Source organism: Falco biarmicus, chromosome 6, assembly GCF_023638135.1.
Source record: "Falco biarmicus isolate bFalBia1 chromosome 6, bFalBia1.pri, whole genome shotgun sequence".
Taxonomy (NCBI): Eukaryota; Metazoa; Chordata; class Aves; order Falconiformes; family Falconidae; genus Falco; species Falco biarmicus.
In genome coordinates, this window is record NC_079293.1 from 22,716,862 (window position 1) to 22,742,074 (window position 25,213).

The 25,213-nt window shown below is 38.7% G+C and overlaps 1 long non-coding RNA gene across 1 annotated transcript in view; it reads right to left on the reverse strand.

Moving 5' to 3' along the window:
* Positions 1-24,072, reverse strand: part of LOC130151778 (uncharacterized) — a 181,941-nt gene extending 157,869 nt beyond the window's left edge. The window contains exon 1 of the long non-coding RNA XR_008822708.1: positions 23,922-24,072. This is a non-coding gene — a long non-coding RNA (uncharacterized LOC130151778). The remainder of the gene's footprint in view (positions 1-23,921) is intronic.
* Positions 24,073-25,213: the final 1,141 nt, after the last annotated feature.

The window sequence follows — 25,213 nt, forward strand, 5'->3', positions numbered from 1 at the left end:
CTACCCTGTTCCCAACCTTCAAAGATAAAAATGCTGCAAATAACCTGGTCTATATATGTAGTAAGTACCGAGGGCTGCAGGAACATCTCTGCCTCCCCACTGCCCAGCTGATATAACTATGCAGAACCTCCTTACAGCTGCCTCTACTTTTTCCAGATTTCTGTTCCCTTTCTAAACTCATCTGTGACAAAGTCTTCAGTACCACACGGCGTTACAACACAAGCACAGTCATATTAACCAGCAATATTTTAATTCTGCTGCATCTCTGTCAGGCTCTTGGCAGTATAGCAACAAACATCCCAGTAACAAATGAGCTTTTAAGTGCACCAGACTTTACTATTCAGCTGCTGACATGTGGTCTCTGATCAAAACTTAACTTACACAACCCCTGTATAGGCAGCACACCAAGTAGCAATAACAGCAACAACATTAATAAACAATATACGACACTGCTCTGACCTCAAGTTAAGAACACAGATGAACTATCTTCCTAACTATACCAAAATCTATTACTTCAGAGGCTCTTCTACTAAGCTACACCAATACACTACTGAATTACAGTCAGGTAGTTGAGGAGGAGCGTGATACCCATTAAATCTCCATAAACAATTAACTTTTGCAGCTGAGCTCTACAACAAACCACCCTGTTTGCTGCCATGGGATGTTGCTTCACTTCATGTAGGTCATTGTTGAGGTAACAGAGAGTTTTAAACAGCAACTGCAAAAAACTAGCAAAATCCCAGCACAACATATCCTTTGATAGGTCTTAATAAAAACATAGATCAAGTTTATTGCAGAAGAAATTGAAATAAAAGCAATTGCCTCACTTTAATGTATTATAAATGCTTTTAAAGTATACAGAAGTTAACTGCTAAAAATACTGCAACAAAACATACATTCAATGTAAAAAAATGCCTTAAACTTACCTCTTAGTTTACACTGATTTAATATATTTTTTCTTCTACTTTTCAACTTTCCTTGCATCTTGGGAATATAGTGGTTTTCTCCACCCGCTTCCTTCCTCTCACCTCCTCCCCCTCCAATCTGGCCTCCTTTCCTTCCTTGGAGGTTTTTAAGCTTTAATTTGAGAGTGTAAAGCTGAAAAATATTTGATACAATTTTTTTTTTTAATTAGAGAATTGAGCTCCTCACCATGGTTGAAGCATTTCTGGGAACAGCACCAAAAAGCTGGAAGCTACTACACTGAGTAGCCACAGCATCTCTCTTAAAATCATCACTCATTTATTTTACCCAGACAACTAGTGTTTCCGCGTTTTACTTACAGACATGACTGCAGTTTAGAGGCTAAGGCTAGAAATGAGTCCGAGTCTCTTTGTTCAGTTTTGGAACGTGAAAACTAGATTCCCAAATTCCAGCGTGGGCCCATCTCCAGCTGGAACAGGAACAAGACTCACCAAGTGGGATTTGACAATGTATGAGCTGAGGCTCGAGTTAGTCACATTTTAAATGAGCTCAGAAGGGTATTCATGATTATATGTTCTAACTGGAGGAGGTAGTTGTCAGTCTGCCTGCAGCGTGCATGTCACCACACCGGGGAAGGGGAAGTATTGTAGAGCTTGTGTGGGATCGGGCTTGCTGAATGGAGCACTTGGGAAGTCTCCTCTCCTATAATTTGGATATTGTTGGGGAAGTTAAAAAAAAAAAAAAAGCAGTTAGATCTAACAATTTAGGGACTCTGCAACACACATTCACCCTGAGGGCTGTCGAAGAGACTCAGCATTTCCACATTTTAGTGAGCAGCAGCCTACAGTCTATTTTAGGTTTCCATTGATTTATGCTAGGTTGTGCTTTACAGCCTCTATGTATTTATTTTTTAATTCTTGACATAATATGGTAAAAGGTTGCTTTCACCTAATAAAGAACATTTTCCTGATACGATATAAAATTTTTAGTAATGCCAAGTAAGCCATATTTTCTCTAAATGCTTACAGATATTTCAGGCATGTGGATTATAGTAGTCTTCCTCTCCATTCCTTGTCTACATGTTCATTACATTTCAGTCTTTTCTCTTAAATCAGTTTACTCAACCACTACAATCCACCTGTTTGTGTAAAACTCAGTAATCACTTGTCTGCTTCTTTGCACAATCTATTTACACATTCTTCTGAAGACACGTATTGCCCTTTTAGGTATTACACGGATCACAAACCGGACCTTTCTGAACCAGACAAAAAATGTTTTAGTGTAATTTAGTGTGTACATTTCTGTATAGTTAATATGTATTGGCAATATAAAATCAGTTCTGAACTAATTTATCCCAGATGCATTAGCTTCTCTTTTTTTCCCAATCTGAATATGATACATTGATAACTCCTCTTGCTCATGTTTCTGATCTCTAAGTATCTTGTTTCCTGCTGTTTACATCATCTGCTGACTTCATTAACATGCTGTTCACTTGCTTTCTTTAATACTATTAACAAAACTGTTAAATAAGGCTGAAACAGAGACCAATCATTATAGTAGTACATTGGATAACTGGAATGTGTCATCAGCCAAGTTTTCTGCAGCAAGGCCTAAAAGCTCATTTGTCAAAATCATTCCTTTTAATTGGTTTCAATAAGTTATTATTTGTAGAAGTGACTGATATTGATGGTATTACCAGAAAGCCATTTGGGAAAACTTGCCATAGAAAAGCTGATCGTTTATGTATTTGTTCTTGGTTAAACCACACCTACAGGAAAGCTTGGATTTGCTTCAGAATAGGTTTTAAACTACTTCAGTTCTTCTTTCTATTTACCTCTTCATACTGACTATTTCATACCACAGTTTACCCTTACAGATTTGAGATATTTGAATTAAGTCCATGCAATTGATAAAACAAAAGTTTTATAAAACTTTTGATAAAAAAAAGTTGCTTAAAAGCTGTGCAGAAAGGTACATAAGAACAGACAAATAATATGAAATTAAAGATATTATTTGCTTAAATAAACACGCATAGTGTGAATATATATGAATGCACAACAGACACAAACAGTTACAAATACATTTCCAGCATAACTAAGGGAAGCATGAGAGGTGTCTTTCTGTTGAACATCAAAAATAGATAAACACAGAGAAGGAAAATACCTACTTTACCTAATAGTTACTGGTGACCTGCAAACAGACTGAGAATAGATTAGGCTAGAAATTAGAAGGTATGTAACAACTATCAGGAACATGAGGCTTCAGGTAAGTCTTCCAGTACATGTAGCCAAGGCAACAAACGTAATGTCTTTAACACAAAGCTGGCTTGATTTGCAGGAGGAGGTGTCAAGCAGTAGCTTGAAAAGGCAGTGTACTCAGCCCTGATCTCAGTCATGCCTGTCCCTATCTTCCTTCCAGCGCTACAAGCACAACAGTGAATAACAATGAATCTTGAACTCTAACTTTCTCTTTGAAATTTCTGATTGTTCTCAAGCACATTTTCTTCATACTGATAATCTGAAATTGATACTGCTCAGTATTGATACACCTAAATTGCCTCAGGAAATCTAAAGATAATAAAATGAAGTTAGTATTCTTCATTACTAGGTAGACACTAGCAGCTAAACTTTTAAGTGTCAAAATTCTTGCCTCTAAAACATTAGTTATCAGTAAACACACAAGAGGGAAAGCTTCACAAGCAAGGGCACTCCTGAAAACAACGGACTTCAGCACCGTCCAAGGTCTTTGCTGAACAGCTTAAGTTCACTACTCCTAACATAGAGTATCAACACAGACCTGGGGCAAAAGGAAATAATCCAGAGCGCAAGAACACACCCTTGCTATTTATTCTTCTTTCAGAGCCAAAAAGTGTGGAAATCTCTCATGGGTTAGAAAAGATGGAGAATATCTGAATCCAGGTCCCTGGATCTATTTTTGACCTGTGAAGTTTCAGAGCTGATAGCAAAGGACAACTGGGCATTTTTGTACTCGTAACATTTTGGGTATATAGGTCATTTCATTCTGAGGTTTTCATCTCAGAAAACACTTCCAGACATGCAAAAAATTCAGCAGATCCCTTTTTAGCCATTAAAAGTAGTCTCAATTAAAAAGAGTATCAAAAGATTTGCTCATGGATATGTATGAAATTTCATGGAATGAAACATTCTTAGTCCTCCTTGGAGCATTCTCCTCTAAGTTTTTAACTCTTAATCAGTGGAAGAAGGAGCTTTGGTGAAAGGACCTATCTAACCTTTATAGTGTATTATTTACATAGATTACTCAAAGAAAACTAACAGGGCTGTTACTCTAGGTATGATCTCTCTATATGGCTGAATAGCTCTTGGCCTCTTGAAAGCACACGATTCATTGTTTTCATCAGCCTACGATCATAATGATACAAAGAAAAATCACAGTAATTATAGAGCAGTCTTCATAAGAGCTATATTTAATAAGCTATGTTCATCTCTGTTCCATCTCCACTAGCTTCTGTCAAAAGCAAGGATATATTTAACCATTATGTGCTAGCCTGCATAGCTACAATTATTATCCTTGAAAAAGCAGTAATGCTCTGGGCCATTTAGAGCTTAAACCTTACTTTCTGTCTGTTAACAAAAATACTGAATAGTTGAAATAAATTGAGAGTGCAATAAATGTTCATAGAGTTCAAACAAAGCATTCTTTCTGAAATCATATAAAAAAGGCTTAGTTGTATTTTTTGCTTTTCAGTTTGACAGCAAAAAGGGTAACAAAAGGCAAACATACACATATATCTGTATGCATGCATGTATAAGCATATATACAAACATATTGGCAACAAATACTGGCCAGCAGTGTATCATCAAAACTCTGTTTTTCATTGGATTACTAGTTGCTGTAGCACTACAGAACTTTAACTTCAAAAGTCCATTAGAAGTTGAAAAAAAAATGGAAGACAAAAACATACTCTGCCTAGAGGAGACCACAATCAATGTATGAGACAGCAGGAGGAGACAGACAGCTGCATCGCACAGAGAAAAAACGAGAAAAAAGTTGCTCAGCATACATCTCATCACATGAGTACATAAACTGAGCATTAGATGTAATCTGTTGCCATCACCAGATGGTTTATGTAAACATTTATCAGTTGTGAGGCCTCTGCAAATGCTATTTTGAATTGTTTTATTTATTTCAATATAATATGAGCTAAGAAAATAAAAAGCTCAGGGTACCAGCATAGGCTAGTGCTATAGTAGGGGGGAAAAATAATTCAGACTACCTTGCAGGAAGAGAACACTTGTTATTGACCTTAAAGGTACTCACTAACAGCACCATACAACTTCTAGTTTGGTGTCATTTCAGTCTCACTGACTTGATAATTAAAGATACTGTTTAGTTCATAGAATTTATTTAAAAAAAAATAAAAATGCATAGTTTCTTTCTTATGCCCTTTAACACCTTCTGTTCTGCCACACAAATGTTTACTTTCCTCTGTTCCAAAGAGGAAAACTTGCATGCACAGGGGAGGAAGAATATGGCTTGGTGAATTAGATCTACAGAACAATCATGCACTAATTCACCACTTGGTGTGGGATAGATAAGGGGAGAAATGTCACATAACAGTTATGAGGGGGGGCAGACAATGGAGCTAAACAATAACTTCAGTAATATTAAGAGAATGAAATTCAAATATCCCAACAGTATATTTTAAAGCCATACCAGAACTCCACACATTCTTCTTACTATTAAAAAGCATCATAAAATCCTCCCATCTCATCTACTGCATACAAGATACCCATCTTCCCACCCTGCCATCCAATACAGCTCAGAATTACGGTCTTACAAGCCTCAAGATAAAATGTGCCGTTCTCTAAAATAAAACTTCGAAAGCATACGTTGTGGTTGTGTTTAGAGAGGGTGCACAGTCACAGTCATACATGTCTGTGCATGTATATGTGAGTGTATGAGACAAAAGTACCAAACCTATTGATTAATTTCTAATTAAAAGAGAAGGGAGTGAAGCACTGGGAGAATTCTGAAGCAACCTTGTATTGTGATATGCAGAAGAATGCAAGCTGCAGTTCATTGGTGTCTCCATAGAAACAAGACATATTGGAGGGTGTAAGACATTGTCAGAGGACTAAAAAATTTCTGCTTCAGCAGAAAACAGAAAAGCACCTGAGGGATTTTTTTTTAAGCAGGAAAACAAAATTAATTATTCATTTCCCCTATAGGAAGCATCCGTTTTTCAGATGAGTTACTTAACATATATCAGGATTAACTTATGGACTGGCTAATCCTATGATTTTCTAATTCATAAAATCTGAAGAAAATGCATGGTTACACTTCTAAGTATAATGCCAAAAAGGAATAGAAGTAGCTTTCAATGAATAATTGAAAGCCCTAGTCAATGTGCTGTTAATTCTTGGTACCATTTTCACACTTGCTTTAGACACAGTGCTTATGTATTCATATGAATATTGGCCCATATGCAGAACCCTGTCTTGGCCTGTGCACAAGGCATCCCCAGGAGAATTAAAACCCGGGGGGAGATGTTGCTTCAGTAAGGGACTACAGTTTAAACCTGCTCAGCATCCCTTCTACTTCAAATGAACAGAGACTTACAGGGTACAGCTGCAGTGACTATTTTTAAGAAGCTGAACCCACACACAGGATGGATTAAAAAAAGACTCCTCTCCTCATGCCAGACCTGAAGCTACAGGCAAAGAGTTTTTTCATATGTGACCAAAAGACCTGTGCCAGTTGGTAGCTTCACAAGCTGGGTTGCTGTTGCCTGACTTTCTGCCCAGACCTGGCTACTGCAGCCTGAGGGACAGTCTGCCAGCTGGACTGACCTCAGCACCCTCAGCTCCTCTCCTAAAGATACTCCTTATGTGTGGAGCTCCCCAGTACCAGAGAGAACTCTGTGTCCTCTTCTACTGAAACAAAAATGCTGGGAAAATTATCAATTAGCAGTTTCCCCATCAATTTGTTTCTGCTCCGTTTCCACAAAAGAGCAGAAAGACTGTCATGCAGCCTCCACTGCCTGGGGTACAAACAAGCATAGACATCTCTGCCTGTGCTACACAAGTGAACTAAACTTGATAACTGCTGCTAACTTTCAGCTAGAGGTCACTGCAGTTTTAGGAGCCTCTCCGAGGGCTGCATCAAGAGAATGTGTGTCAGGCACCAAAAGAGAAAAGCTCCTTCAGAAGAATCAGGCCTGTTCCTGGTAGGCATTGTATGCCATAACGCTGTGGTGATGTCTAACCCTTCCACAACAACTACCCGCTTTAAGGCTGCTTAGTCAGGAAGATAAGGATTGCGGAAATGATGACAAGCATGAGGCTTCCCAGCTGCAAACAAGAATTAAGGGCTCTAGAAAGATGTATCAGTGATGGGAAGGAAAGAGAAGGTTTAATTTCAAGTGAACAGAGTTATTTTGGGGCTTCTTAGTGTGCACGTCACATGTAACTGAGTTCTGTACACAGCACCCATGTTAGTAAAAAGATTCAGAGGACATACTGGCGACCAAGTATTATGCATCTGTTTTATCAGTTCTGATCTTCATAAACGGCATTACAGGTCTGCCAGAGGATGCAGACTGATTCTCTAGTTCTCTGAAGTCTTGCATCAGGATTCATCTGAGGACAGAGACAATCCTTTGATTAATAAAGCATGGCATCTTCCAGTCAGTTGCCAAAATTGATAGAAAACACAAAAATAGGAATAAGCATGATTATGTCTTGCTTATGTCCAGCTGTGCTTTTTAGCATTCAAAAAAAGATGGGAATTTAGAGAAGCGTGAATAGCTAAACACTCATTTGTACTACAGGTTCTCCAGTCTGTGCACCTGAGCTGAAAGCAGTGAACTTGCTTACAGTCACTTATATTTCACAGACAGGGTCACAAATACATTGCTGCCTGCATGGGGGCTCCAGAAAAACTTAAAATTGATGAGTACATATGCAAAAAAAAAATATTTTAAAAGGGATGCAGAAGACGATGAGAAATAGTTAACATTGCTGATTTTTTTTCTGAGGAAAAGAAATAATAAAAAAAAAAACCCTTGGGATTTATTTTTGCTCTTATGAGGACTAATGGAATGGCCCTGTAATTGACATTTGTGCTGGATAATCACTAATATCATCCTATACCTTTGCTTATATGTGCCATTCTTGTCTACATCATCAGTCTTACTGATAAGGCCATTTCTCACACAAAATTTACTCAAAGAATAAGAGGTACTGACAGAAGTGTGTTTTTCTAGAGGACACAATGCTAGGTTCCTCCTTTAGGGAATCTCTTAAACTCTTCTTTGTCACCTCTAAAGGAAAAAACAAATAAGCTGTGTGATCTCAAATATTCTAGCGTCATATCCTTCACTGTGATCACAACTTTATGCCTCCTGATTACTTCTAAATACTGATGTAAAATGAGGAAAGGATACCATAATTTGAAGTTCCTCTTTCCTGTACCCCTTACCCATTTTCCAAACAAGGTAATGAGAAAGGTAAATTACTAACATTTGTCACTACCCGTGCTACTTTATTAATAGAAGTCAGACCGAAGGAAAACTAAGAAATAACACTGAGAAAGAAAGAGTGTGCCACAACACCTGATACACAGTTGCTGATGTGTAACACCATGATCATATATTACTGCAATTCCAGATAAAATTAGATGGAATGGTGTTGACATATCTCAGGAGAAAATTAGCTGTAGCTTATCCAATAAAGTCTTTATTATCCATGAAGCATGCTTGACACTTACTTTTAGTAAGTATGATACTTTATAGGAGGCTATCAAAACACTTTGACTAAATGCTTTATCACAACTTAGAGGTGTGTTCTTTGATATTAGATCTGTCACATCAAAAGCACATATCCGCATTGTGCAGTGATGGAACTTCAGCATGATTTTGGCATTATAATGCACACTGAGTTCCCAGTAATGACTTAATGTGTCATGCTTACATGCATGTATGAAGATGACGTGCAAACAGGACAAACCAGAAAGGACCCTTCCATATACTCTTACTAGTTCAGCTAAGAGGCAAATCTATTCCAAGACCTGAATGGTTCTTGTATGCTTGGATACTTGTGTAGCAAGTATCAGTCATCCTAACAAGTTGTTTGGTCCCAGGACTGTATTAGGCATATTGCAGACAGATCACAGCTGAATCTTCCTAATCTCAGTTCTAGGAACAGTGAGACCAAAGATCTCTGCCAGATCTTCTGTCCCTGCAGATGCATGCAGACCCAAATTTTCCAGAAATTCAAATTATCCAGGTAGCCAATGCTGTCCGAGTCAGCACAAGATATATGAAGTTTTAGCCCAATTACTGGAGATAACACATTGGCCATGCTGGCTGTCACAGAGTTTTGTCACATGCATTTATCAGATGTGGGGAAAAAAAACCCCATGAATAACTTTTATGAAAGACTGAAGACTACTGCAGTGTGTCCATCATTCAGGTCAGTGGTTATGGCTGTGGTGTGAGACTGGTGAATAATGGGTTTAATTTCATGCTTTGCCAAAGGCTTCTTAAGGGACATGAGGGAAGTGACAGAGCCTCTGTTTAACTCTTAAAATAAGGATAATGATCTTTCCCCACTTCAGAGCAGTGCTCAGATGGAGACTGAAACAGGTTGCTGTAGCGTGCAACAGGTTCACATCAGTTTTTTCCTATACAAATAATATATATATATACATACATGCACACATATACGTATGTACATATATTCTACATATATTCTCAACAATGGATCAGCATCAACTCACACAGTGAGTTTAGATAAACATTCTAAGTTCACGTGCTTTCCTAAAATTTGCAGGCAGTACATCTTACTTGTAAGGAGAGATGATTTTGTAAATATAAACAGCTTTACAATAGACTTCTTAAATCTGTCCAGGACAACATAGTGCAATATTCTTCCTTTAGTTATTTTACCACTTTGGCATATAACATATTGATTGTGAACATATTTAAGCGAGTGAGTTTGAGGTTTTGCATTTTGTATGTTTAATGCAAGCTGCTTTGAACAACTTTACTACTTTCCTTAATTAAAATAAAATAAAGCAGAAAAGGAACACATTCATTTTCCTGCCAGACTTGGATTTAGCCCTGAGCACTTTGAGCAAGGCACAGCGATGTGCAATATGTTGCATAGTAATTCTGCTTGAGTAAAGCTCCTAATATTAAAGAATAACCATGCATCCAAGAGACAGTCAGCCTTACACGCAGACAGATTGACACAGCATGGTGCAACATTTTTGTCCAGAATCTGGAAATGCCTGCTTGTGAAACTTTGGCAAGAGTAAGTCTGCACCATGTGCATCTCCTTGTAAGTTTAATTGCCTGTATACAAGCTATTAGTCTACCTTCAGGAGTTACTTTTCTTAATATTTTCCTCCTCCTTTTGCATCATTATGGCTAAACAAATATGATTAAGTAAAATAAACAAGAGGCAATCCACGGTAATTTCAGACTTTTGACCAAACCTGACGCCATAGCCGATCAGTAAGATTAATGAATGAATAAATAAATAAATAAATAAATGTCTGTTTGGCTCAAAAACAGTACTGCTATTCCACAAGCTGAACTGCTCAAGGCAGAAGTTCTTTTAGTGTGGACCACAGCTCTCCAAAGCTAACACGTTGATCTCCTGCCATCATTGCACCATAGTGCAGACCTCCTTCTCTTGCATTCCTCATTAATATGTCTCCTCTGCAGCAAATAATGGAGCTATGCTTGATGAAAAGGGATATATATATATATATATATAAAAAATCTAGTAAAAAGTTGCACTAAGAAACAGTGGTCAATCCCACTGAAACTGCATGACAGATCTGCAGCAAAATCAGAGATTTCTTAGAAAAATTTATATGCCAATTACCCAGTTAGTAGCAATAATCAAAAAGAAAGCTATATAGATAAATCAAGACACCTACAAAGAAAAGGCATTAACTGAAAACAGGCACAATACATTTCATGTCTCCACCCTGCATTTCAGTGCCACAGCACAACGAAACACCACAAATAGCATGGTGACGGCTTCTTTAGAAGGCATATCTATCTCCCTCCTAAAAAGGATGAGCACACCCTACTATGCCCTCTGTGATTCTATTCAGACAGTTTAACTGCATTACAAACCATACAGATTGTATGTGTTGCTTGCATGTGTTGTCTACATTAATGTCATCAGGATAGTCCCAAGATGTCCCAATCACAATTTTTCTTGGTATCTAACTTTCTTTTGGAAACATACAGTTTTCTTGGATATTTGTTTTGGGCTTGACTTCACAGAAATCATAGTTTTAATAAGCACAATATTCATTCTCATGTATCTGTAGCCTACACAAGGCTACATGTAGATTTCTGTGGACTTACACAGGTGTAACTGCCAGCAGGAATCTGAAAAATATGCAACTGCATGTCACAGCACAAACAAACCAGCCGGCTGCAACAAGGTCTTTTACACACCCACCCACTCTACTCTCTGTTTTTTCCTCATCTCTCTTCCTTGGCTGCTCCCTCTTCCTTGGCTGCCCAACCACCTAACAGAACCAGCCACAGCTGCACCTTATCTACATCGGCCAACCCACCGCCCCTGAAGCCAGCCCACAGCTGTGTGTTATCAATACTAATTAACCCAGCTTCATTCCTCTACAACTGCATAGTTCTGCCATTGCTGTGGGACCTCTTTAAAGATGTGAATCATTTTGTTCCCTCTTTGTGCGCTTTTGCAGTACAGGAAGGAACTACGCATTACCACCAAGTTCCAGTCAAAGTGATCTGGAAGATCATCTACACTAATACATTGTGGAGCAACCCACATCTGAGGACACAGTCAAACCTCTACCTGCAAATCGGACTAGCTGCCTGCCAGCGAGGCATTTCTCCTCAATGTGGAAGACGTTCCCTGTGAGCAGCTGGGGCTGGTTCCCTCTCAAGCACTAAGGGAAGACTCTCATCCCCTCTTTGTGGGCTGATGTGAGGACACCAAGCCACACAGGCTACTCTGATGCCCCTCTGCCCTGATTTCTACCATATTGGATACTGTACAACGGCTCATGGTCTGGACCATATCAAAGATGGACAAAAAAACCCCATGGAACTTATCGCTTCTGCAAATATAATTTTCATCATATTGAAATGTTTTGGAAATAGTTGATCCGTGCTGTCAAACTTGAGGATTTTTCTCTAAAAAAACCTATAGGACAATAATATTTAAAAGAAAATTTTTATGAACTGAAACAGTGAAATTTATCAAAATACAACTGTTTTGGAATAGTTCACTAAAAACTGTGTTTCCTTACCTGGAAACTTTCTGTGACACTTTCAAAAATCAGTGGAACAAAGTCTCCAATAATAATCAGAATAAAATAGATTAGATTTTAAACAGAAGAAATTCAGGACAACTTTGAAATGTCAAATCAAGGTTTCATTCTTCATGCAGGTCTGCCCTACACTCTTTCCCTCTCATGAGAAAAAGGCAGGATGCAACTGCAGAAAAAGCTTATGTTACTGAGTTTTCTGTTTGGTTTGCCGACACATCATTACCTACACACCATCCATATTATCTAACGCTCTTTAAATTGCTGCTCCATACTGTGATAATCAGATATGTTAAGAACTTTTTATTTTAAACATGTTTAAACAAAAAGGTGCTATAATGGGCGCAGGTGCCCAGGCGCTGGCGGGGGCTGCAGGGCCCCTGTGAGGAGCGGCCGGGGCTGCCCCGGGCCGGGCACAGCTGGTTCCCACCGGTTCCCGCCGGTTCCCGCCAGCTCCAGCCACCCCCGCAGGGCACGGCCGGGCCTGTGGCCTTGTGATGTGGTGGGGCCTCAGGGAGAGCCTGTGTAAGAAAGGGGGAAAAACACTGCACAAAAGTGAGAAGTGAGGGGAAAAAGGCAAGAGGAACTGCCTGCAAGCACCAAGGTGAAAGAATAAAGAGGGTAAGGAGGTGCTCCAGGCACCAGAGCAGAGATTCCCCTGAAGCCCGTGGAGAGGACCATGGTGGAACAGATACCTACAGCGCAGCCTGTGAAAACCCCGTGCTTATCTTTGACTTATCCTGAAGGACTGCAGCCTGTGAAAGGACCCACACAGGCAGGGGAGACGTGTGAGGAGGAAGAATATTCCGAGGGAGGCTGTTACAGAGTGACCCCAGCCCCGATTCCCCATCTCCCTGCACCACCTGGGGTGGGGTAGGCAGACGAGTCCAGTATGAAGGAGTGAAGTTCAGCCTAGGAAGCAGGAGGCCAGGGGAAGGCACTGTTTTCATCTGCCTTTGTTTCTCACTATCCAAACCTATTTTTAATTGGCAAGAAATTAAATTAACTTTCCCCAAGTTGAGTCTGTTTTGCCCATGACGGCAACTGGTAAATGAACTCGCTGTCTTTACCTCATCCCACAAGCTTCTTCACCTTATTTTCTACCCCATCCTGCTGAGGAGGGGGAGTAAGAGAGCAGCTGGGTGGGTGTCTGGCAGCTGGCCAAACTCAACCCATCACAAGCACTGAAATTAGAAATGTACACTCTTCTACAAATTCAATACAGCAGCACATCAGATATTTTCTTAATTAAGGAAAAAGCACTGCTTTAAGTCATCAATACAAAAATATATCACAACTGTAGAGGTGTCTAATTATAGCTAAGAATTACAGAAAGTGTTAACAGAGGAATGTTTGTCTTTTATAACAACAACATTCAAAAAAATTGTTAAACAGCTCTGTGGAAAATGCACTGCTCTTTGTTATTTCTGCAGACTGAAAACAGTGAAAGCCTTCCCCTGCTCAAGGTTATCTAGCAAGATTTTGATAGCAGTGTAGGGAAACACATTCCAATATTCTGCCTAGACAACTAATTTTGGCATTGGAAGAGGCATGTTTAACCCCTATAGTACATCAGTGGCAAGTGAAAGAAGAACACTACGGGCAGAGTAGGTGGGAAATGGGCCATTTTGTGCGAATGAGCAATCTAGTCCAAGCTAACACATAGGGAAATCAAATGAACTCTCCAAATTAAGCCTTAGTTACAGCGATGTAAACTTGGAATAATTTAAACTGATGCCTTAGCAATTCAAAAGATAATCTGCTTCTTATAAATGCTAAATCACTAACCTCTCCACCAAACCAGATCTCAGGTTTTACAAGTAGATTATATACAAACATGTTCTTATTAATCTACATGAATCAATATTGTCCTGCTGAAAATAAGGATCTTTCAGCTCTCGATTCAGATTTATGCATACTTCTGGGGCAAAGAGCTTACTTTTTTCCTTCCTCAACAGCATATGCTACCCACATCTTATTACTGCAATACATCTATCCTGTATCATTTGTTCTTGCAATATACTAAGCTCTTTTCTTCATTTAATGTTGCCATTACCAATGCAACACCACTTTTTGTTTTATCCTTGTTTTAATAGAGATTTAAAAAAAGCTATTAAGTCTCCAGAAAAAGGCTCCAGCTGATGCAAGGCTATTATAATTCTGATTTGTCCAGATATTCATATATAAAATCTGTGAGGAAAACCAAGTGAGTTTTAGAGCATGTATTTTAAAATTTTCCATGAGCATTCTCATTAATAATTTGTCTAACCTGGTTTTGAATGCCTGAAAAACAGCTAACGTTCTCCTGGTTTCTTAGTTTACCCCCTAACTCCATGAATATGACTTTTGAGAGATGCTTTTCACAAGTCAGTTAAGGGCCAAGGCTGGAGCCTTAGGCAGCAACATGTTGAGCAGAAAGACCCACATTTATGTCTTCTATGTGGACATCAGGGTACTCTTACATACAATTTTGCCCACTAGAAAATACCCCAGTGATTTGACTATAAGGATCTATAACCTTTTGCTAGAAAGAAAATGAAAATCACACAAACATCATTTTGAAACGAGCCTATAGAATACTCAGTCCATTGTCTGAATCTATTGATTTTGTAGATTTAGGAAAGGTTTGGTAGATCCCTACTTCCCTTTACTTGGGCATATCTTTATTTTATTCCTCTCATATTCTATACAAATTCTCCGTAAAAGTGTCCTTCGTTTGAAGAGAACAGCTGCTAGCACGGTAATCACAGTGTCCCCTTCTCTATCGAAAACTGTAGCTAGTAATCCTGTTCTCAATTGTTATTCTTCTGTTCATGACACATCACAGCTGCACGAATAAGACCACTTAAATATAAGCATGAAAACATTAATTTGTTTTGTTTGGAGGAATCTCTGTTATTCAATATCCAATACTGTTTTGATCTGTTCACAGATTTCAATGTCTCTGAAAAAATTTCAAGCACGTCAGCTTTGTCTGAATTCCCCTGGAGAAGGGGCGCAGGTGCCATACGCACGTGACCAGGAGCTATGCAGTCCTCCTGCCTGCAATTCCATGGAAAGCTCATCTTTTCATAACTGACTACCCCAAATTGGATTCTGAATGGCACATTACCTGGAAATTCAAGCGCAGCCTCTCGTATTTTCAAAGTAATCCATTTGAAGACAGTTAAACTTACTTGTTACAACCATTTAACATGAGTGAAAATTCTAGAAAGCAAAAAATGTATTATGTCACCCTTGGGAGATAGGGAGAAAAATGTTCATATTGTATTCAGAAAACTGGCACCACTAAAGAAAAAAAAAAAATATAACGGCTGATCGGCTGATATCTAACTGCTAACAGAATTTGGAACTGAAATCAGTAAAATAGAAACTGTGCCATTAAATTAACATTATAGCAATACTCTTTTGAAATGCAATTTCAAATATCTGAGCTGATTTCCAGGTGTCTGTTCTACTTGTGGGTATGATGCCTCCTCTTTCATTCTCATGCCCAATGCAGTAGGGCATAAATGGCGCCTTTCAGGCTAGCTGGCTTTCTCAGTGCTTCAAAACTAAAACACAGGTACAGAATGTGTTAAAGAACTGCACCTCCATGTACTTCCTTATGATAGTCTTAAACCAAATCTCACCAGTGTCAATATCTTCCATATCTTTTCAACTCCAAAACCTTGATTTTTGGAAGCTAATGCAAATCTGCATTCTTTATTAGGTCTTTAAGTCTGTGCTTGCTTTACTACTGCTATAATTTTAGATTTTAAATTAAAGAATTTGAAAATGTGCTCAAAGAAGAGATTTGAAAGTGAGTGCATTAGTGGTCAGGTTTCCTAGGTGCCTTCACTAATTTTTGCATGCAGAGTCTCTTTCACTGGACTTCTTCAGAGTCGCAGCAAACTGACAGAAGAGAAACAATGGAAGCATCTGCCCTTCTGTGAAGATAATTTCCCCTTCCTCAGCATAGACAGAAACATTTGCGGACACCATGATGAGATATATTTCTATTGATTTGTGTTGGTAGTTCTTACCAAATATCAAGTGGGCAACCTCTGCACTTTTACCTCAAAGACGACAGCCTTCTGCTAGCCGGTGAAGTATTATCATCCATACTTTACAGAGGAATGACTTGTAAAGAAACTGCGTGGCCTTTCAACAACCAAAAATGTTTTCAGCACGGTCACATTTCCACCCTCCACCACAGTGCCTGACAAACTCATCCTGCTCCTTTTTTATCAGATATCCCAGATTTTTTTTCCCAAATATCTGAGTAATTTATCATTCTATTACCTGCTGCTAGTGGCAGGAGCATGTAAGTGAAATAAAAATACCTGAATCAGAGGGATTAACCTGTTAAAAAGCTAGTATGACTCTTCTGTTGCTTTTCTGAAAAATCATTTATTGGTCCCACAGGGGCCTGGCTTGCAGAAATCAGAATAAGCAGTGTCATTGCATGAAACAGTGAAGACTGAAGTGTTTATGAACTGGTTAAATTGCAGCTCTGCAGGAGAGTTTGGGGGAGGCTGCTAATTATTCATGTATAAATTTAGAGTGGAAATTTTAAATTTACTTATCAACAGTCTTATTCATTTCTGAATCCCATCAACTATACAATGATTATTTGTCCAAAATCCACCTTTTACTTGTTTGGTTATTTAAAATATAATCTGAAAAGGCTTATCTGAGAATTGTGTACCCACATTTAAAAGCTAGGAACAGAGATCAAGTCCATCGCTAGAGCTCCAGTGTCCGGCTTGGGCACTGATTGCACTGCGTGTGTGGCCACGGGGCAGGGCAATGAGCTGAGTGAGGGAAGGCACCTAGTGTTTTTAGCATCCTCCCTGGGTTTTGTGGCCTGTGCGATCTGGCAGTATCTTGGAGGAGGCACACACTGCTCTTTCTGCCTCTCTAACTGAAAGTGAGTGAGTGTGTGCATGCACGTAAGCAAATGACTGCCTCTGCTCACGCGTAACAGCATGCCTGTATGAGACCAGGTACAGGAGACATGAGATCCTAGAACAAGAGAAATCAAAAGTGAATCTCAGGATTACATTATAATAAATATGTATCTCTTTTTGCTTACTGAAGCATGGTGTATCCATAAACCCCCATGTTCAGATCAGACAGAGTGGTTTAACACAAAGCAGTTAGTGTCTAGACAGCTTTGTCCTATCTGGGAATCACGAGAATGATAAGAAGCAGGCACTCACTGCACAACAGGCACAGGAGGGATCCATTGAAGTAGTACTACAACTAGCTTCAAGGGGCAACAAACACAAAAGGCTGAGATGATGTGTACAGTCCCGGGAAAGGGAGTTCCCCATGTTAGAAACCATTTCCTTCTTCCACAGGTCCTTACCCCAGAGCCCACTAAGAGCAAGGGGAAGCTCATACTCATTTTCATCCAGAGTGCACCTAAACTGTTACTGCTACTGCTTTCTTTATAAGGCAATGATGCATTATAAGACACAATGCTCATATTAACATGAATGTAGTAAGAACCACAAAGCTCCATGAAGGTCTGAACTGCACCAAAATCTATAGGATTTTAGAGCATGGCCATGGAACTGCCTTCCCATGGAGCCCGCGCAAGAAACCTAAAGAACACCCAGAAGACTGCACAATGCTACTACATACTATTGCTGACAAGTGTCCTATGTCATCCAACTTCTCTACCACACGTTTAATTAAAAAAAAATATATACTTACCTAAGTCCCCAATTTGAATTTTATCTGGTTCATCACCCTGCTATCCCATTTTGATAGCTGCAGTGTGAATACTAAGGGCTAATACTAAGGGGTTCATCTTTGTTTCCTGCTATAAAAACAAGGTCTTGCTCAGACAGTGCTTAGTTCCATGGAGTCCTCATCCTTCATCTGCTTTATAGGTGCTGCTAGAATAGAAATTATACTGATAACCAAAGCCACCCTGTTCTGCAGTAATATTGAAGAGAAATACTGTATCAAAATTGTTTGCAAAAACCTTGCAGATACTTATCTCCTCACAAGAGGTCATTAATTGTTATGAATTCAATCTATTTTAGGAATCCAACATTTAGATCAGGTAAACTTATCAAGCTTGTTAATTTTTCTTTGGCTGTAGATCTGATTTAAGAGGCTCTTACTGGAAGTTAGTCTTACTCCTAGTTCCAGATCTTTTCCTATATCAACGTCAAAAGCCCCAAGTTGTGCTAATCAAAAAGTTATCTGGTGTGCTTTAAAATGGAACTGTGAAATGGTACATTCAAAGCAAATGGAACTATGCACGCACACAAAAAAAGGAAAGAATTTTAAAAAGGCCTGTTTGGCTTGTCTCTGTGTGTTTTTGAAAAAGCCAGTCTTGTCGAAGCTGTGGTTTGGAGTGCAGCCACAGAAAGAGCCAAGTCAGCACAACTGGGCACTCTTCTGGCAGGGAGTGGGAAGGAACAAGTGTCTGTGGGCAACACATGGACCTCTTCAGATCGATCTGCTAAAGGGATAATGAAATGGTGCCACAACTGCAGTTAAAATGTGGCGAAAATAAATGTTAGATGGCAGTTCAGAGCAACAGCATAAATTAATTGTTTAATTGTAAGGTAATATTTAAGCTTTTACTAAATCTAAGAAAATGTATAGAGACTACATATCTATGAGAAAAATACCATTGACTCAATATAATCAATAAAATTGAGAGTCCCTATGAGATTCAGCTATTTAGCCTGCCAATCTTCATGACATTACTGTATAATTCCTGTTGGTTTAAGATGTTTTCTCCTTTCAGTTGCTACTATGCCTGCACAAATGGGAAGAAGCCAAATTACTGCACTGAGGAAACAATGAGGCTGAATAGATACAAAATGCTGTCAAACACACTGAATGAACAGAAAAAATATGCCTTTAATTTCATTTAGTTCTTGCCTCTTACTCCTATCAGCAGTTGGGCAGGGGGAAGGAAAATAAATCAGATGCAAGAATGACTGTCCAGATGACAATACCCCACTTAAAGAGCCATTGATAAAATTTGTAGGACTAAAAATGCATGAAGAAAACTGGGATCGAAAGATCACCTCTGGAGAACTGTACAGAACAGCACCTGAATTCTGTGCCCTCTCCTAGCCATGCAGCTGACGTGAATGGTGAGGGATGTGAGGTTTGGGGGTGTTTAACCCAGGCCTCATCTCTACAAGGAGAGAGCCAGCACAAAGAAGGGCTTTCTAAGAACAAGCACCTCCCAGAAAAAGCCCGATTCCCACAAAAACAAGAACATCTGAACCGGGCCCACTCCTCAAACCACTGCTGAGCTCACTGTCCCCTCCAGCCCCACAGCAAAATTTCTATGGGAGATGAACTGCCTCCCTCTGGGTTTCCTTGTCACTACACAGCAGAGAAGCCAGAGAGAGGGAGTTACTCTGGCTGTGTGCGGAAGCAAGGTCTGATCACCACCACCTGTCTTCCTTTTTGATCCTCTGCATTCAAACCGCAAGGCTCCACTGGGGTCCTGGCAGCACGGGCACGGTGCTACAGATCGGCACGCTGCTCCCCAGCTGCGCAGCCCGAGGAGCGCTGTATGCTGGCTCCCCTGAGCCACACGCTCAGCCGCTATGCCGTCGTCTGCGCTGTGTTACAGGAGTATTTATCTCAATGTGCCTGGCCTGGCCTTGCCCCTCCTCTCTCCCCAGGTGAAGCACACGAGGTCTGGAAGAGCCCTTCCTCTTCGCGAATTGCTGTGAGATTTCTGCCCACAGGAACCGTACCTCGATCTGACAAGTGAAAAAGCAGCCTGATATTTTCTGGCCTGTATTATTAAATGGTGGGTTGCCCTTATGATCCCAGTTAAGTCAGTAAGTGTTTTGCCATCATCTTCAGCAGAAGCGTGTTCAAGCCCTAGACACCAAGGATTTGATGATGGCAGGTCACCTAGAAAATGAACTGAAATTTATCAAAGATGTTGTCGCTCTTGTATCATAGATAGAGTGGTAAGAACTGGGAGGACAGACAATACATGACTGTTTCACAACACGTTACTATACAGATCACCTAGAACTTGAACCTGATGACAAAGAATGCCTTTCTCAGAAATTGCATGGAAATGCATGATCCTCAAGTGATTTTCTGCTTTGGATCTCCTTCTCATTTTCTTTTGATGGGCAATGGTCACCTTTACATCTTTGACTTTGATACTGCAAGTAATTATTGCTACCGCAAACACCGCAGTAACATTTATTAATTGCACAGTTTCTCTTAAGATGTTAGTGGTAACTATAACGCAGTTTCACTTTCCTTCGGTAAAAGAAATCTATGAACTACTACGTGGTATTCTCTATATATCACTAAATGCTCTACTGTGCGGGTTGTCTGACAGTAACAGACTTGTTACCCTATTTGTACCTTGGTAATGTACTGCTAAGAGGAATTAATAGCTTGCTAAGCAGAACCACTTTGTTCTACAGAACTGCTTCCTGTTCTGTAGAAAAGCAGTACTTCAGAACTGCTTTCTGTATGCTTTGCTGGCATTCACACTGTCCTGCATGATTTTCAGGTTTTAATATCAATTTTGCAAGCGCATCTGTCAAAGACAATTAAATTATATGACAGATATAATTCATATTGGACCAATCCATGCAAATCTTTCATTGTTGCAGGTATGAATATTTTATATTACACAAAAAGAAACTAGAAGCAATTCAATTTGATGTAGCCATGGGGTCTCCAGTCAAGGACGTGTGGTTTTGTACATATTCCAGCCCTCTGCACTGACCTTGGGCAGAATTTTTTAAGTATATATAAAAAGAAAATATATATTGCCTGTGATATTCAAAGGAAATGAAGCTGGCACTTACAGACCCTATACTAAACTCTAATCAATGAACAGAACTTCCTTTTAAAATGAGTGTAAAATCCAGCTAATTTTCCTTTACTACTCTAGAATATTTTTTTAGGAATTTATTTTTAACAGCAATTAGGAAACATGGAAATGTGGATCCCATATTCTTTCCTTTGTGTGCACACTTAACTCTTTTTATATTCACATCAGAGACATCTATCTGGTCTCATTTATACTACAATTGTGAAACTTGAATGTATAGAAGTCCAGTTATTCGTGATTTACTCCAGCTCAAATTCAAGCCTTTCTCCTCAAAAACAGAACCAAATTATTAACTATGTAAACTTATTGCAATGACGAAGCTAAACGCATAAAATTAAATATCCAAGAACAAAAATTCCAAGCATATAGATCAAAAAGTTTTCAGAAAGATATGGCTGAGATTTGTAACATATTGTCGATAATAGAATGCAACAAATAATAAGGAAAATTTATGGAGCATAACTCATATGATGTAATCTATGTTACAGAGTTGTATGACTCCTGGATACATAATTTAAAAACTTATTAGATAAAGCAGAAGTGGAATATTCTATGCTCAGTGCTATGGTCATTCCTCCTTTTCTATATTTGTTAAATTGATTTAAGAACTGTGTATACTGTTTTCAACGTAATGGATGGGATGCTTGTATTTATATGCCCTTCAGCATGCTTATTACTTCAATTATGTTGATTATCCTTCCTATTAATTTTAAATTATTTTATTATTTTTTAAAAGCTGCTGCCAGATCTACTTTCCTTATGTAAATTATAAGACAGGTGCAAAACTGGCAGAAATCTATTAATGCAATATTTTTAAAAATAAAATTCCAGAACAGTAAGTGGACTACAAAAAGCAGTGACTACACAATGATTTCTTTATGTTTATTCTCTGAAAGATGCACCCTGCAAACTGCTCAATATTTGAAATTTCATCAGCTAAGCTACATAACAGTTGTATGCCTGAATTACAGAGCATGTAATTTGGCCTCTACATTCAGTATATGCCAGTTTTCTTCAGCTTTTGCTTAACATGCATAAATGAAATCTGTGGAAATGTCTTAATTTTTCTAGATCAATTTAAGAGGCATTTACACTGAAGTAGCTTCCATGAAACGTATTAGGCAGATCTATTTATGCAATTATTAAGACAAAATAACCTGTATTCTGTGGTTTTTTGCAAAAGGGAAGGGTAATGTCAGGCAGAGCGCTGCTGTTTAATAGTCTCATGTGCTGAAGTACTTTCACATGCCTTCTAGCATTTTAAATAGCGTGTTTCATTCAAAAAAGGATGCCGGTAGTCACCAACTTTCCTAAACACACAGATTGGAAACACCTAGTAAATATTGTTTAACTCTTTTCATGTTTCAGCAGGTACATTTTTAAATGTACTGCACTGGACACTACATGATCATGTTGATCACTTGTTGCTAAATAAAAAGGATGTAGGCTGCCTCAAATGACAGGGAAACATGACAGATACAGATCCATGAACTAATTATGAGCAAATGCAAGAGCTGATATTGATGCATACTTGTAAAATAATCACATTGGTACTACAGAAATCAAACCTTCCAACTTCTCCACAGAAGTGAAAAAGCAACAGTAATTACAACTTGTGAATTGATGACGGCCAGCCTGTACCTTTGTTCTTATATCATACAGACCTCACTTTTTTTTTTTTCCTTTTTGGCTTTGTTCCTGCATAAACTTTTACAGAGCGAGCTATTTTGCTTGAACATCAGAAACCTATACTGGCAAATACAGATTTATTGATGTTTTTGATAGGCATATCCAAAACTAGAAGGGCTAATACTCATGGGAAAAAAAACCCAAACCTCTACTTTTGAAAAGTTTAAGACATGGGAGGGAAAAAACCCCATACATACAGAGAATACTTCCCATATCCAAACATTTCAAGACATCTGAACACTGTTCACTTGCTGAAAGTTGCCAATCCTAAAACCAGGATTGAATTAATCTTACTAAAGGAGACCCAGTAACCCAGTGATCCTCCAGACCTCTGCTTAAAGGCAGGTTTCTCTAAAAAATTCTTGTACCAAATCTTAACCCTTACTGTACAATTAATGTCAGCTCTCCAAAAGAGTGCACACTATGTGTGTGATCACAGCACTTTTTTAAAGCTCTTCAAAGGATATTTCTGTTTGACAGCATTTTTGTTAGCAACATCTCTATAATGTAAAGGCTCCTTTCACTGTGCAGCAAATATATGGGGGTTTTTGCTCTTATCTCATGTAGTGCACTTGATAAGGAGTACTACTGAATCTTCTGCACGCTGCATTACAAAGAAAACTGTCTTTTTGTAAGGCATTTTCTCTCCATGCTTTCACATAAAATAAAGGCTCTTGTAACTGGATGTATCTGACTGTATTAATACTCAAATGAAAACTGAAACCTTTCTACTTTATCTGAAGTATAAATCCCCAAAACGATCCTTGCTTTTCCAATTGTGTTCTCTGTAATAAAGGTTAATATTGAACTGAACTTATCGTATTCTAGCATCACATGTTAAGTTCCAAATCTGTGTGTGTGATCTATTTTCTTTTTTACTGTTGAAATTAAAGAATAGGAAAAAATGTTGGCAATATTATTAAAAATAACAGAGTAAAAGCCTTTTACTTAAAAACAGTTCAAACCTATTGCTTTCATGAGGAGGAAAAAAACCCCATGGTGCAAAGTACCGGGGGGAGGGAAGGGAAAAGCATCTGTTGAAAATTAACTACTTCAACGTTAATTAATACACAGTTTTCTACCTGATGAGATGGTGTTGTAGAAAGTATAAATTGAAGGCACAAGAGTAAGAAATGAGTCATCTTTGACTTACCGTTTCAAAGACTATTGCTGTATTGCAGTCAGCATCCAAACACAGAGCATGAAGCTTCTCACAAATCAGAAAAAATATTCGATCATTGAACAAATCAAATTCATTGTAAAAATAAAGGCCAGAGATTAGAGTATGTATCCAAGGGTCTGGTTAGTCACAGCTTTGACTAGCCTGCTACAGAGCTCTGCAAAACAAGTATACTGCAGCAGTGTGGCAAGCATAGGATTGCAATGCATGTCCCATATATTCAAGCATAATAGAAAACATGGTCTGGAGCTTATTCCATGTGGAAGTGGGGTTTGTTTCATGCAGGCAGAAAAAAGAGGGGTTTTTTTTCCCACATAATAGAATTAGAAATGAAGATTTTTCTTGATTATTGTACACAGTAATTCCCCAGGATATCAATTACATAAAGCAGGTGCCTCTGTCTCCTGTTTCCCAGATAAATGCCTGTAATGTCATTTCACAAATGATCCTATTTAGACAGGAGCCACCTATTGTGATGATATCATTTGCTCTAGTATCCATAAATGGGCAACTTCCTACCGAGCGTCATGACCACTGACGACACAAATTTTTATAATATTGAGTGGGCAGGGTGGTTGATGGGGTCCCATCAATCTACAGCAGCTTCTGCTGATGTGATATCATGAATCCTGCATAATCATCTAAAAGGCTGAAAATGAAGAGGAGCATTAAACCTGTTTGGTGGAGCTCATTAAAAAAAAAACAAAACACACCTAAAACTGGAAAAAAAAAATACTTCTGGAGAGGTAGTAAAGGCAAATAAAACATAACCACCTAACAGTGGCACCTTTTCAGATGCCTTCTGCACTCACAAGGATACTGGTAGATACGAACAAAATTACTCTCAGTTAAGAAGCGTAGCTGTCAGTTTCTTTTTTAATAAATAATAAAACCGGTATATCCTCTTCCCTTGCAAATGCAAAATATACATTGACAGCAAAAAGGACCAGTGCTTCAGTGATGCACAAATTAGCCCACTCTTAGTGAATATTTTTAGAATTAGCAACTGCTTGTCACAGTAGCTTGGAATATGAACTCTGTAACAAAATATCCTTAGACTGTTCAAAATCCAGTCTGCTAGGCTGGTTTGCTTCATGGTCTGGCTACATCAATTTCATTTCTCAGATCAGTGTTTTCTTAAGAAAAATCATTCCATTAAATATACATATTTGGGAAATGTTATGATACAGTTAGCTGAAATTAGTTTCCATCTGCCTGCTTTAACACATAAAGATCTGAGCAGAGTTACAGGTGGCGCAGGGTTC